This window comes from Lytechinus variegatus, chromosome 1 (assembly GCF_018143015.1).
Source record: "Lytechinus variegatus isolate NC3 chromosome 1, Lvar_3.0, whole genome shotgun sequence".
Taxonomy (NCBI): Eukaryota; Metazoa; Echinodermata; class Echinoidea; order Temnopleuroida; family Toxopneustidae; genus Lytechinus; species Lytechinus variegatus.
Window position 1 is genome coordinate 60,849,496 of NC_054740.1, and position 12,072 is coordinate 60,861,567.

A 12,072-nucleotide genomic window follows, 5' to 3' on the forward strand; every position below is an offset into this window, starting at 1 on the left:
TGATTGAGAGTGTGAGGGTATGCACAGGAGCTGATTGAGTGTGGAAGGGTGTGCACAGGAGCTGATTGAGAGTGGGAGGGTATGCACAGGAGGTGATTGAGTATGGGAGGGTGTGCATATGAGGTGATTGAGTGTAGGAGGGTGTGTATATGAACTGATTGAGTGTGGGAGTGTATGCAAATGAGCTGATTGGGTTTGGGAGGGTATGCACAGGAGCTGATTGAGTGTGGGAGGGTGTGCACAGAAGCTGATTGAGAGTGTGAAGGCATGCACAGGAGCTGATTGAGTGTGGGAGGGTATGCGCAGAAGCTGATTGAGAGTGTGAGGGTATGCACAGGAGCTGATTGAGAGTGTGAGGGTGTGCACAGGAGCTGATTGAGTGTGGGAGGGTATGCACATGAGCTGATTGAGTGTGGAAGTGTGTGCACATGAGCTGATTGAGTGTGGAAGTGTGTGCACAGTAGCTGATAGAGTGTGGAAGGTATGTACAATGAGCTGATCTTGTGTGGGAAGTTGTGCATGCATATAAGCTGAATGAGTGAAGATGTTGCACACTTGCATAATTTGATGTGTCTGGAAGGGTGTGTGTATACATCAGCTGAATGAGTGTGGGAGGGTATGTACAGGAGCTGATTGAGTGTGGAAGGGTATACACAGTAGCTGATTGAGTGTGGAAGGGTATGCACAGTAGCTGATAGATTGTGAGAGGGTATGCACATAAGCTGATTGAGTGTGGGAGGGTGTGCACAGGAGCTGATTGAGTGTGGGAGAGTATGCACATAAGCTGATTGAGTGTGGGAGGGTGTGCACAGGAGCTGATCATGTGTGGGAGGGTATGCACATAAGCTGATTGAGTGTGGAAGTGTGTGCACATGAGCTGATTGAGTGTGGAAGTGTGTGCACATGAGCTGATTGAGTGTGGGAGGGTGTGCAAGGAGCTGATTGAGTGTGGAAGGGTGTGCACAGAAGATGAATGAGAGTGTGAGGGTATGCACAGGAGCTGATTGCGTGTGGGAGGGTATGCACAGGAGCTGATTGAGAGTGTGAGGGTGTGCACAGGAGCTGATTGAGAGTGTGAGGGTATGCACAGGAGCTGATTGAGAGTGTGAGGGTATGCACAGGAGCTGATTGAGTGTGGAAGTGTGTGCAAGGAGCTGATTGAGTGTGGAAGGGTATGCACAGGAGCTGATTGAGTGTGGAAGGGTGTGCACAGAAGATGATTGAGAGTGTGAGGGTATGCACAGGAGCTGATTGAGTGTGGAAGTGTGTGCAAGGAGCTGATTGAGTGTGGAAGGGTATGCACAGGAGCTGATTGAGTGTGGAAGGGTGTGCACAGAAGATGATTGAGAGTGTGAGGGTATGCACAGGAGCTGATTGCGTGTGGGAGGGTGTGCACAGGAGCTGATTGAGAGTGTGAGGGTATGCACAGGAGCTGATTGAGTGTGTGAGGGTATGCACAGGAGCTGATTGAGTGTGGAAGGGTGTGCACAGAAGATGATTGAGAGTGTGAGGGTATGCACAGGAGCTGATTGCGTGTGGGAGGGTGTGCACAGGAGCTGATTGAGAGTGTGAGGGTATGCACAGGAGCTGATTGAGTGTGGGAGGGTGTGCACAGGAGCTGATTGAGAGTGTGAGGGTATGCACAGGAGCTGATTGAGTGTGTGAGGGTATGCACAGGAGCTGATTGAGAGTGTGAGGGTGTGCACAGGAGCTGATTGAGTGTGGAAGGGTGTGCACAGGAGCTGATTGAGTAAGGGAGGGTATGCACAGGAGCTGATTGAGTGTGGGAGGGTGTGCACAGGAGCTGATTGAGAATGTTAGGGTATGCACAGGAGTTGATTGAGTGTGGGAGGGTGTGCAAGGAGCTGATTGAGTGTGGAAGGGTATGCACAGGAGCTGATTGAGCGTGTGAGGTATGCACAGGAGCTGATTGAGAGTGTGTGCATATGAGGTGATTGAGTGTAGGAGGGTGTGCACAGGAGCTGATTGAGTGTGGGAAGGTAGGCACAGGAGATGATTGAATGTGTGAGGGTATGCACAGGAGCTGATTGAGAGTGTGAGGGTATGTACAGGAGCTGATTGAGTGTGTGGGAGGGTATGCACAGGAGCTGATTGCGTGTGGGAGGGTGTGCACAGAAGATGATTGAGAGTGTGAGGGTATGCACAGGAGCTGATTGAGTGTGGGAGGGTGTGCACAGGAGCTGATTGAGAGTGTGAGGGTATGCACAGGAGCTGATTGAGAGTGTGAGGGTGTGCACAGGAGCTGATTGAGAGTGTGAGGGTATGCACAGGAGCTGATTGAGTGTGGAAGGGTGTGCACAGGAGCTGATTGAGTAAGGGAGGGTATGCACAGGAGCTGATTGAGTGTGGGAGGGTGTGCACAGGAGCTGATTGAGAGTGTGGGAGGGTGTGTATATGAGGTGATTGAGTGTGGGAGGGTGTGCACAGGAGCTGATTGAGTGTGGGAAGGTAGGCACAGGAGATGATTGAATGTGTGAGGGTATGCACAGGAGCTGATTGAGAGTGTGAGGGTATGTACAGGAGCTGATTGAGTGTGTGAGGGTATGCACAGGAGCTGATTGTGGGAAGGTAGGCACAGGAGATGATTGAATGTGTGAGGGTATGCACAGGAGCTGATTGAGAGTGTGAGGGTATGCACAGGAGCTGATTGAGAGTGTGAGGGTGTGCACAGGAGCTGATTGAGTGTGGAAGGGTGTGCACAGGAGCTGATTGAGTAAGGGAGGGTATGCACAGGAGCTGATTGAGTGTGGGAGGGTGTGCATATGAGGTGATTGAGTGTAGGAGGGTGTGTATATGAACTGATCGAGTGTGGGAGTGTATGCACATGAGCTGATTGGGTTTGGGAGGGTATGCACAGGAGCTGATTGAGTGTGGGAGGGTGTGCACAGAAGCTGATTGAGAGTGTGAAGGCATGCACAGGAGCTGATTGAGTGTGGGAGGGTGTGCAAGGAGCTGATTGAGTGTGGGAGGGTGTGCACAGGAGCTGATTGAGTGTGGGAGGGTGTGCAAGGAGCTGATTGAGTGTGGGAGGGTATGCAAGGAGCTGATTGAGTGTGGGAGGGTATGCAAGGACCTGATTGAGTGTGGGAGGGTGTGCAAGGAGCTGATTGAGTGTGGGAGGGTATGCAAGGAGCTGATTGAGTGTGGGAGGGTGTGCACAGAAGCTGATTGAGTGTGGGAGGGTGTGCAAGGAGCTGATTGAGTGTGGAAGGGTGTGCAAGGAGCTGATTGAGTGTGGGAGGGTGTGCAAGGAGCTGATTGAGTGTGGAAGGGCATGCACAGGAGCTGATTGAGTGTGGGAGGGTGTGCAAGGAGCTGATTGAGTGTGGAAGGGTGTGCAAGGAGCTGATTGAGTGTGGGAGGGTGTGCAAGGAGCTGATTGAGTGTGGAAGGGCATGCACAGGAGCTGATTGAGTGTGGAAGGGTGTGCAAGGAGCTGATTGAGTGTGGGAGGGTGTGCAAGGAGCTGATTGAGTGTGGAAGGGCATGTACAGGAGCTGATTGAGTGTGGAAGGGTATGCAAGGAGCTGATTGAGCCTGGGAAGTTGTGCACAGGAGCTGATTGAGTGTAGAAGGGTGTGCACAGGAGCTGATTGAGAGTGTGGGAGGGTGTGTATATGAGGTGATTGAGTGTGGGAGGGTGTGCACAGGAGCTGATTGAGTGTGTGAAGGTAGGCACAGGAGATGATTGAATGTGTGAGGGTATGCACAGGAGCTGATTGAGAGTGTGAGGGTATGTACAGGAGCTGATTGAGTGTGTGGGAGGGTATGCACAGGAGCTGATTGCGTGTGGGAGGGTGTGCACAGAAGACGATTGATAGTGTGAGGGTATGCACAGGAGCTGATTGAGAGTGTGAGGGTATGCACAGGATCTGATTGAGTATGTGAGGGTGTGCACAGGAGCTGATCGAGTGTGGGAGGGTGTGCAAGGAGCTGATTGAGTGTGGAAGGGTATGCAAGGAGCTGATTGAGCCTGGGAAGTTGTGCACAGGAGCTGATTGAGTGTGGAAGGGTGTGCACAGGAGCTGATTGAGTGTGGGAGAGTGTGCAAGGAGCTGATTGAGTGTGGGAGGGTATGCACAGGAGCTGATTGAGTATGTAAGGGTATGTACAGGATCTGATTGAGTATGGGAGGGTATGCACATGAGCTGATTGAGTGTGGAAGTGTGTGCACATGAGCTGATTGAGTGTGGAAGTTGTGCACAGGAGCTGATTGAGTGTGGAAGGGTGTGCACAGGAGCTGATTGAGAATGTGAGGGTATGCACAGGAGTTGATTGAGTGTGAAGGGTGTGCAAGGAGCTGATTGAGTGTGGAAGTGTGTGCACAGTAGCTGATTGAGTGTGGAAGGGTGTGCACAGAAGATGATTGAGAGTGTGAGGGTATGCACAGGAGCTGATTGCGTGTGGGAGGGTGTGCACAGGAGCTGATTGAGAGTGTGAGGGTATGCACAGGAGCTGATTGAGTGTGTGAGGGTATGCACAGGAGCTGATTGAGAGTGTGAGGGTGTGCACAGGAGCTGATTGAGTGTGGAAGGGTGTGCACAGGAGCTGATTGAGTAAGGGAGGGTATGCACAGGAGCTGATTGAGTGTGGGAGGGTGTGCACAGGAGCTGATTGAGAATGTTAGGGTATGCACAGGAGCTGATTGAGTGTGGGAGGGTGTGCAAGGAGCTGATTGAGTGTGGAAGGGTATGCACAGGAGCTGATTGAGCGTGTGAGGTATGCACAGGAGCTGATTGAGAGTGTGTGCATATGAGGTGATTGAGTGTGGGAGGGTGTGCACAGGAGCTGATTGAGTGTGGGAAGGTAGGCACAGGAGATGATTGAATGTGTGAGGGTATGCACAGGAGCTGATTGAGAGTGTGAGGGTATGTACAGGAGCTGATTGAGTGTGTGGGAGGGTATGCACAGGAGCTGATTGCGTGTGGGAGGGTGTGCACAGAAGATGATTGAGAGTGTGAGGGTATGCACAGGAGCTGATTGCGTGTGGGAGGGTGTGCACAGGAGCTGATTGAGAGTGTGAGGGTATGCACAGGAGCTGATTGAGAGTGTGAGGGTGTGCACAGGAGCTGATTGAGAGTGTGAGGGTATGCACAGGAGCTGATTGAGTGTGGAAGGGTGTGCACAGGAGCTGATTGAGTAAGGGAGGGTATGCACAGGAGCTGATTGAGTGTGGGAGGGTGTGCACAGGAGCTGATTGAGAGTGTGGGAGGGTGTGTATATGAGGTGATTGAGTGTGGGAGGGTGTGCACAGGAGCTGATTGAGTGTGGGAAGGTAGGCACAGGAGATGATTGAATGTGTGAGGGTATGCACAGGAGCTGATTGAGAGTGTGAGGGTATGTACAGGAGCTGATTGAGTGTGTGAGGGTATGCACAGGAGCTGATTGTGTGAAGGTAGGCACAGGAGATGATTGAATGTGTGAGGGTATGCACAGAAGCTGATTGAGAGTGTGAGGGTATGCACAGGAGCTGATTGAGAGTGTGAGGGTATGCACAGGAGCTGATTGAGTGTGGAAGGGTGTGCACAGGAGCTGATTGAGTAAGGGAGGGTATGCACAGGAGCTGATTGAGTGTGGGAGGGTGTGCATATGAGGTGATTGAGTGTAGGAGGGTGTGTATATGAACTGATCGAGTGTGGGAGTGTATGCACATGAGCTGATTGGGTTTGGGAGGGTATGCACAGGAGCTGATTGAGTGTGGGAGGGTGTGCACAGAAGCTGATTGAGAGTGTGAAGGCATGCACAGGAGCTGATTGAGTGTGGGAGGGTGTGCAAGGAGCTGATTGAGTGTGGGAGGGTGTGCACAGGAGCTGATTGAGTGTGGGAGGGTGTGCAAGGAGCTGATTGAGTGTGGGAGGGTATGCAAGGAGCTGATTGAGTGTGGGAGGGTATGCAAGGACCTGATTGAGTGTGGGAGGGTGTGCAAGGAGCTGATTGAGTGTGGGAGGGTATGCAAGGAGCTGATTGAGTGTGGGAGGGTGTGCACAGAAGCTGATTGAGTGTGGGAGGGTGTGCAAGGAGCTGATTGAGTGTGGAAGGGTGTGCAAGGAGCTGATTGAGTGTGGGAGGGTGTGCAAGGAGCTGATTGAGTGTGGAAGGGCATGCACAGGAGCTGATTGAGTGTGGGAGGGTGTGCAAGGAGCTGATTGAGTGTGGAAGGGTGTGCAAGGAGCTGATTGAGTGTGGGAGGGTGTGCAAGGAGCTGATTGAGTGTGGAAGGGCATGCACAGGAGCTGATTGAGTGTGGAAGGGTGTGCAAGGAGCTGATTGAGTGTGGGAGGGTGTGCAAGGAGCTGATTGAGTGTGGAAGGGCATGTACAGGAGCTGATTGAGTGTGGAAGGGTATGCAAGGAGCTGATTGAGCCTGGGAAGTTGTGCACAGGAGCTGATTGAGTGTAGAAGGGTGTGCACAGGAGCTGATTGAGAGTGTGGGAGGGTGTGTATATGAGGTGATTGAGTGTGGGAGGGTGTGCACAGGAGCTGATTGAGTGTGTGAAGGTAGGCACAGGAGATGATTGAATGTGTGAGGGTATGCACAGGAGCTGATTGAGAGTGTGAGGGTATGTACAGGAGCTGATTGAGTGTGTGGGAGGGTATGCACAGGAGCTGATTGCGTGTGGGAGGGTGTGCACAGAAGACGATTGATAGTGTGAGGGTATGCACAGGAGCTGATTGAGAGTGTGAGGGTATGCACAGGATCTGATTGAGTATGTGAGGGTGTGCACAGGAGCTGATCGAGTGTGGGAGGGTGTGCAAGGAGCTGATTGAGTGTGGAAGGGTATGCAAGGAGCTGATTGAGCCTGGGAAGTTGTGCACAGGAGCTGATTGAGTGTGGAAGGGTGTGCACAGGAGCTGATTGAGTGTGGGAGAGTGTGCAAGGAGCTGATTGAGTGTGGGAGGGTATGCACAGGAGCTGATTGAGTATGTAAGGGTATGTACAGGATCTGATTGAGTATGGGAGGGTATGCACATGAGCTGATTGAGTGTGGAAGTGTGTGCACATGAGCTGATTGAGTGTGGAAGTTGTGCACAGGAGCTGATTGAGTGTGGAAGGGTGTGCACAGGAGCTGATTGAGAATGTGAGGGTATGCACAGGAGTTGATTGAGTGTGAAGGGTGTGCAAGGAGCTGATTGAGTGTGGAAGTGTGTGCACAGTAGCTGATTGAGTGTGGAAGGTATGCACGATGAGCTGATCTTGTGTGGGAAGTTGTGCATGCATATAAGCTGAATGAGTGAAGAGGTTGCACACTTGCATACTTTGATGTGTCTGGAAGGGTGTGTGAATTATCAGCTGAATGAGTGTGGGAGGGTATGTACAGGAGCTGATTGAGTGTGGAAGGGTATGCACAGGAGCTGATTGATTGTGAGAGGGTATGCACATAAGCTGATTGAGTGTGGGAGGGTGTGCACATGAGCTGATTGAGTGTGGAAGTGTGTGCACATGAGCTGATGGAGTGTGGAAGGTGTGCACAATGAGCTGATCTTGTGTGGGAAGTTGTGCATGCATATAAGCTGAAAGAGTGAAGAGGTTGCACACTTGCATACTTTGATGTGTCTGGAAGGGTGTGTGTGTATACATGAGCTGAATGAGTGTGGGTATGCAAATGTGCTGCTGATTGAGTGTGAGACAGTAACCTGTATTCTGAACTCAGGTTTAAATCAAACCCTGGTTTAAAATTACCATTTAACTATGAAGAGCAAATTGGGGCACAAATTTCTATTAGTAGGCCTACATGATCAAATAATTATTTACTCTTATGACACTCAAATCATTTATAACTGTCTCAAAACGTTAACTGAAATATTTTCTCCATTATGTAAGCAAAGGGAAACCAATTAGTAAATATAAGAGATATACGGCATAAGCAGATTTTTTTTTAGTTTTTGGCTTCCCATGATTTTAGCACAGAGTTAGACCATGGTCTAAGTTAAACCTGACTTCAGAATACAGGCCATAGTGTTTACACATGTCAAAATATGAACTAACCAACTGTTGGTGTAGAAAATCTCAATTCATTTTGCATGCAATTTGTTTTAACCAACAGTATCTGAATCAACTTATCAGTTGCTCAAAACTGTCTGCGTGATAAAATATGGTCATGGTAAATCCACACAAAATAAAATATGTATTCACATAACTTTTTTTTTACAAATGTGATCAAATTTATTTAATTAAAACACTCAGTTCATAGCTAAAGTATATTTCATCTACATAAAAATAAACTGCTTTTGACCATCAAAAAAAATTTTACAAGAAACTTGTAACATCCATATGCCTATTCTGATATACAAATATAAAGTTTACATTTTATACTGATAAACATGTATAATTCTACAAAAGTTTTTACGCATATTCTTGGGTACATATAATATGATGTATAAGAATAAGAGTACGGATTCTTCTTTTGAATATATAATTTGATAATATTTGTGTAAAAAGTACAAAGTAGTGATATAAAATACGGTTGAAAATCCCATTGAAGTACTGACAATAAGTGCATGTGCAATAAGCATCTTTGTAGCAATAGACACAGCTAAGAATATTGACCAACAAATACGCAACTGCTATGGAAACATATCCCACAGTAATACCAGTAATACAGTAATAGTTCAGAAAACTTCAAAATATATATTTTTGACAAAGAAAAATCATTTTCACCAAATATTATTGCATAAAGGAAAAATATGTGTCAGAAAATATCTCTGTCTTTAACTTTTATCAAACAAACAAAATCTCAGAACTGTTTTGGACATACTCACTACGTTTTGTACAAAAAAATCAACAATAATATATATGGTCCTATCTTACTTTGAAAGATAGTACTTAATCACTATAGACAAGTGCTAGGGTATGCGTGTTCAAGTCAATGATCTATAGCAATGAAGTCAAAATTCTCTCTGCTATTAGGACAATCTAATTTTGTGTACATAGTGTTTGATAGAACTGGGAGGCATTTCATGAAAGGACTTGTCGGACATTTTATCCGACAAGTCCCATTTTATCCGACAGTTACCATAGGAACAGTGCCTCTCAGCCAATCAAAATCATGGAAAGATGTCAGATCTGACAACTTGTCGGATGAAAATATTGATGAAACGCTCCCCTGATCTTTTTTTTTTTGAACTGTTCTTCTTAATCATCCACCTATACAACTGGTTATATACTACCCGTTTTACAAATACTTCTATAGTAACAGGCTTAGTAGTAGCTCAGGCAAATACTACTAGACACATTACTATACTTCTACTACTGCAATACTACCACTGCTGCTGCTACTGCTTCTACTGCAATACTACATCTACTATACATGGTAAGACCGTTTATAGAACCAGTTTCATGTATGAATTGATCAGGTAATGTTTCAAGAGGTGGGAAATTAATACGTGTTGTTTAATATGTTACAATGTATACCTACACTATGTATTATAAAATAATAAATATATATTTTGGTTTACAGGAAGTACACATTGTCACACAAAATGATTATAAATTACCCTGCCTTTTCATCACCAAATTCCTATGCAACTTGCAGACTTTGGTGTATATATATCTCTGTTGACAATGGAATATATTCAACAGACTATGATATATCCTGCAACATGAAAATGAAATAAAAGAACAGTTCAGTACTGAGGAAGTCCAGCCTAAAATAACTTTGTGTCCATTGAAACTCTACGTCGTGACAGAATATAAATCATCACGTCACTAGATTATGAATAGATCACGCATAATGAACGCGACCTCTTCAGTTTGTTTTTGAATGAAGACATCGTTTCCTCATACCTGTGCCAAGTTATATTTATGGCAAATTATAAAGTATCTAATGTCATTTTCCTTACATGTCCCTTTAGTAAAATAGCATGTTAGCATGATACATGTACATACAACAAAGATTTGTTTTAAAGAAAACATATATATCTGATCAGATTTGATTATGTTTTGAATATATAAGATGGAATTTTGTAGATGGCGGGCTATATAAGGAAAGACTATTGTACCTAGAGAAATCCAAAGAATCATTCAGTGTTAATGGTTTCAAATAAAAACTTATTCCTTGTATTAAGAAATAAAAAGGTTCAGCAATATGCAATACAATTATAGATGTACATGTGGTCCTACTTATCACAATTTAAGGTAAAACAAAATCTTTAATATGATTATCTTATACGAGAAGGAGCCTAATTGGAAGAGCATTTCTCTCGGGATCTGATGACCTAGGTTCGAGAGATCTTCAAACTTTCTTACGATATCCAACTACTTGAGTTTGCAGCATTTAAAAAGTGTAAATGATAGATCAGGTCAATTAAAAAATTATATGTTCAAGCAATACACTATTTCAAAACTTCCTTCTCAACACAATATTTCAATTTCGGCATCTTGAAGAATAAATGAGTAGTGATGAAACCGAGTGTATGAATTATTTCTCTGTAAAATAAATAAATATATATCCTTGCAGTTCAGTCATTTAAAATATACAAAGCTAACCCTGCAACTTAACTGTTAACTTACGTTATTTTGAATAATATGATGACTGAGAGACTGTTTTCAATGTCATGTGTAAACCTAAAAACAGCTTTGTGAATGGACCCCTTGCCTCATAATCACAGGTAAGAAAATTTTATTCATTTTCCATACAACTTGTGTCAAATTTAGCCTGCCATAGTTGAGCCATCAAATGTAAACAATAATTTTTATTTCAATGATTCCGGGTGACATCCACTTGAGAAAAGGGGCTTTTGTAGCCAAGTTAATCCAATTAAAAAAAAGGGATAGAAGTAGATTGTTTAACATAAGGGAATACAAAATTCCATATAAACATAATATGTTCATGATATTAATTTGATCACATTGATAAATCCAAATGATATTGCACTCTCAGTTTTGCTAATGGGTGCATTGAGATGAAATCATAGTACTTCAGGCTACAAACATCATGTATCTGTGTCATTCAAATATCTTTAATACCGACATTCACCTAGGCTCATATTACATGCTATTGTTTAGAAAGAAACCTTTGCACAAACACTCCACAATCAGTATAAATAACCTTTGATCTTCCGTGATCAATTAAAATGCATTACTCTATCAGTAAAAGACAACCAACACTTTAAATGACATACTTAAAGGAGGATCGACAGTAGTACATGTAGGTTGTCTGACAAAAGGTTTTAAAGGCCTTTGGAAGTCCATCTGCCTCTAAAGTTTCCATCAACCCCAGACACACTCATGGTCACACTGATAACAGTATAAGTGCCTGACTCGAGCTTGCTGATTGAATAAATCGAGGAAACCTTATTCAAAAGCATTATTATTTGTGGTAACTGTGCTATCTACCAGCATCAAGACTTTGATACTCATTCACATTGAATAACTTGTAATAACAATGACATTTAGGAGAGGAAATTTGCCTACATAGCAAGTCCCATCAAATGGTGAACAGTTGTATAAAAGCACCAACAGGCTAGCATTGGAAGATTCTTTGAATTTAAGTGTTTTAAATAGATACATATGGCACCATAACATTTTGGGTATTATCATAATTACGTGTACCTACCAAAAAAGCCACCATCATCATCATCATCATCACCATAACCACCATCATCATCATCAGCATCATTATCATCATCGACATTGTCAACAACATCATCATCATCATCAAAATCATCATCATCATCATCATCTATTTCAATTACTAATAAACAACATGAATGAGTTCTCAGTACTTGAAGAGTACTGAATAATATATACAAGAATAAATCATCAAGACTTCCCAAGCCCCTGCAGCACTAGATATATTCCCGCCCCACTCCTTTAATCATGTTTGGCTCTTATCGCTCCAACTATCATCTGTATAATCACAGAGCAAGGACCTGACGTTGCTATGTCAGGCAGATGTCTGATTGCAGACAAGTGTGGTCATAGGTGTTGACATATTACTTACATTAAAGTCTTGAAAAATAACTACCAGAAAAATATTTCTTCTTTTTTGCTAAACACTTTGAACGTAACAGGTGGTGTGAAATCCAATTGGTTCACAATGCAGGACATCT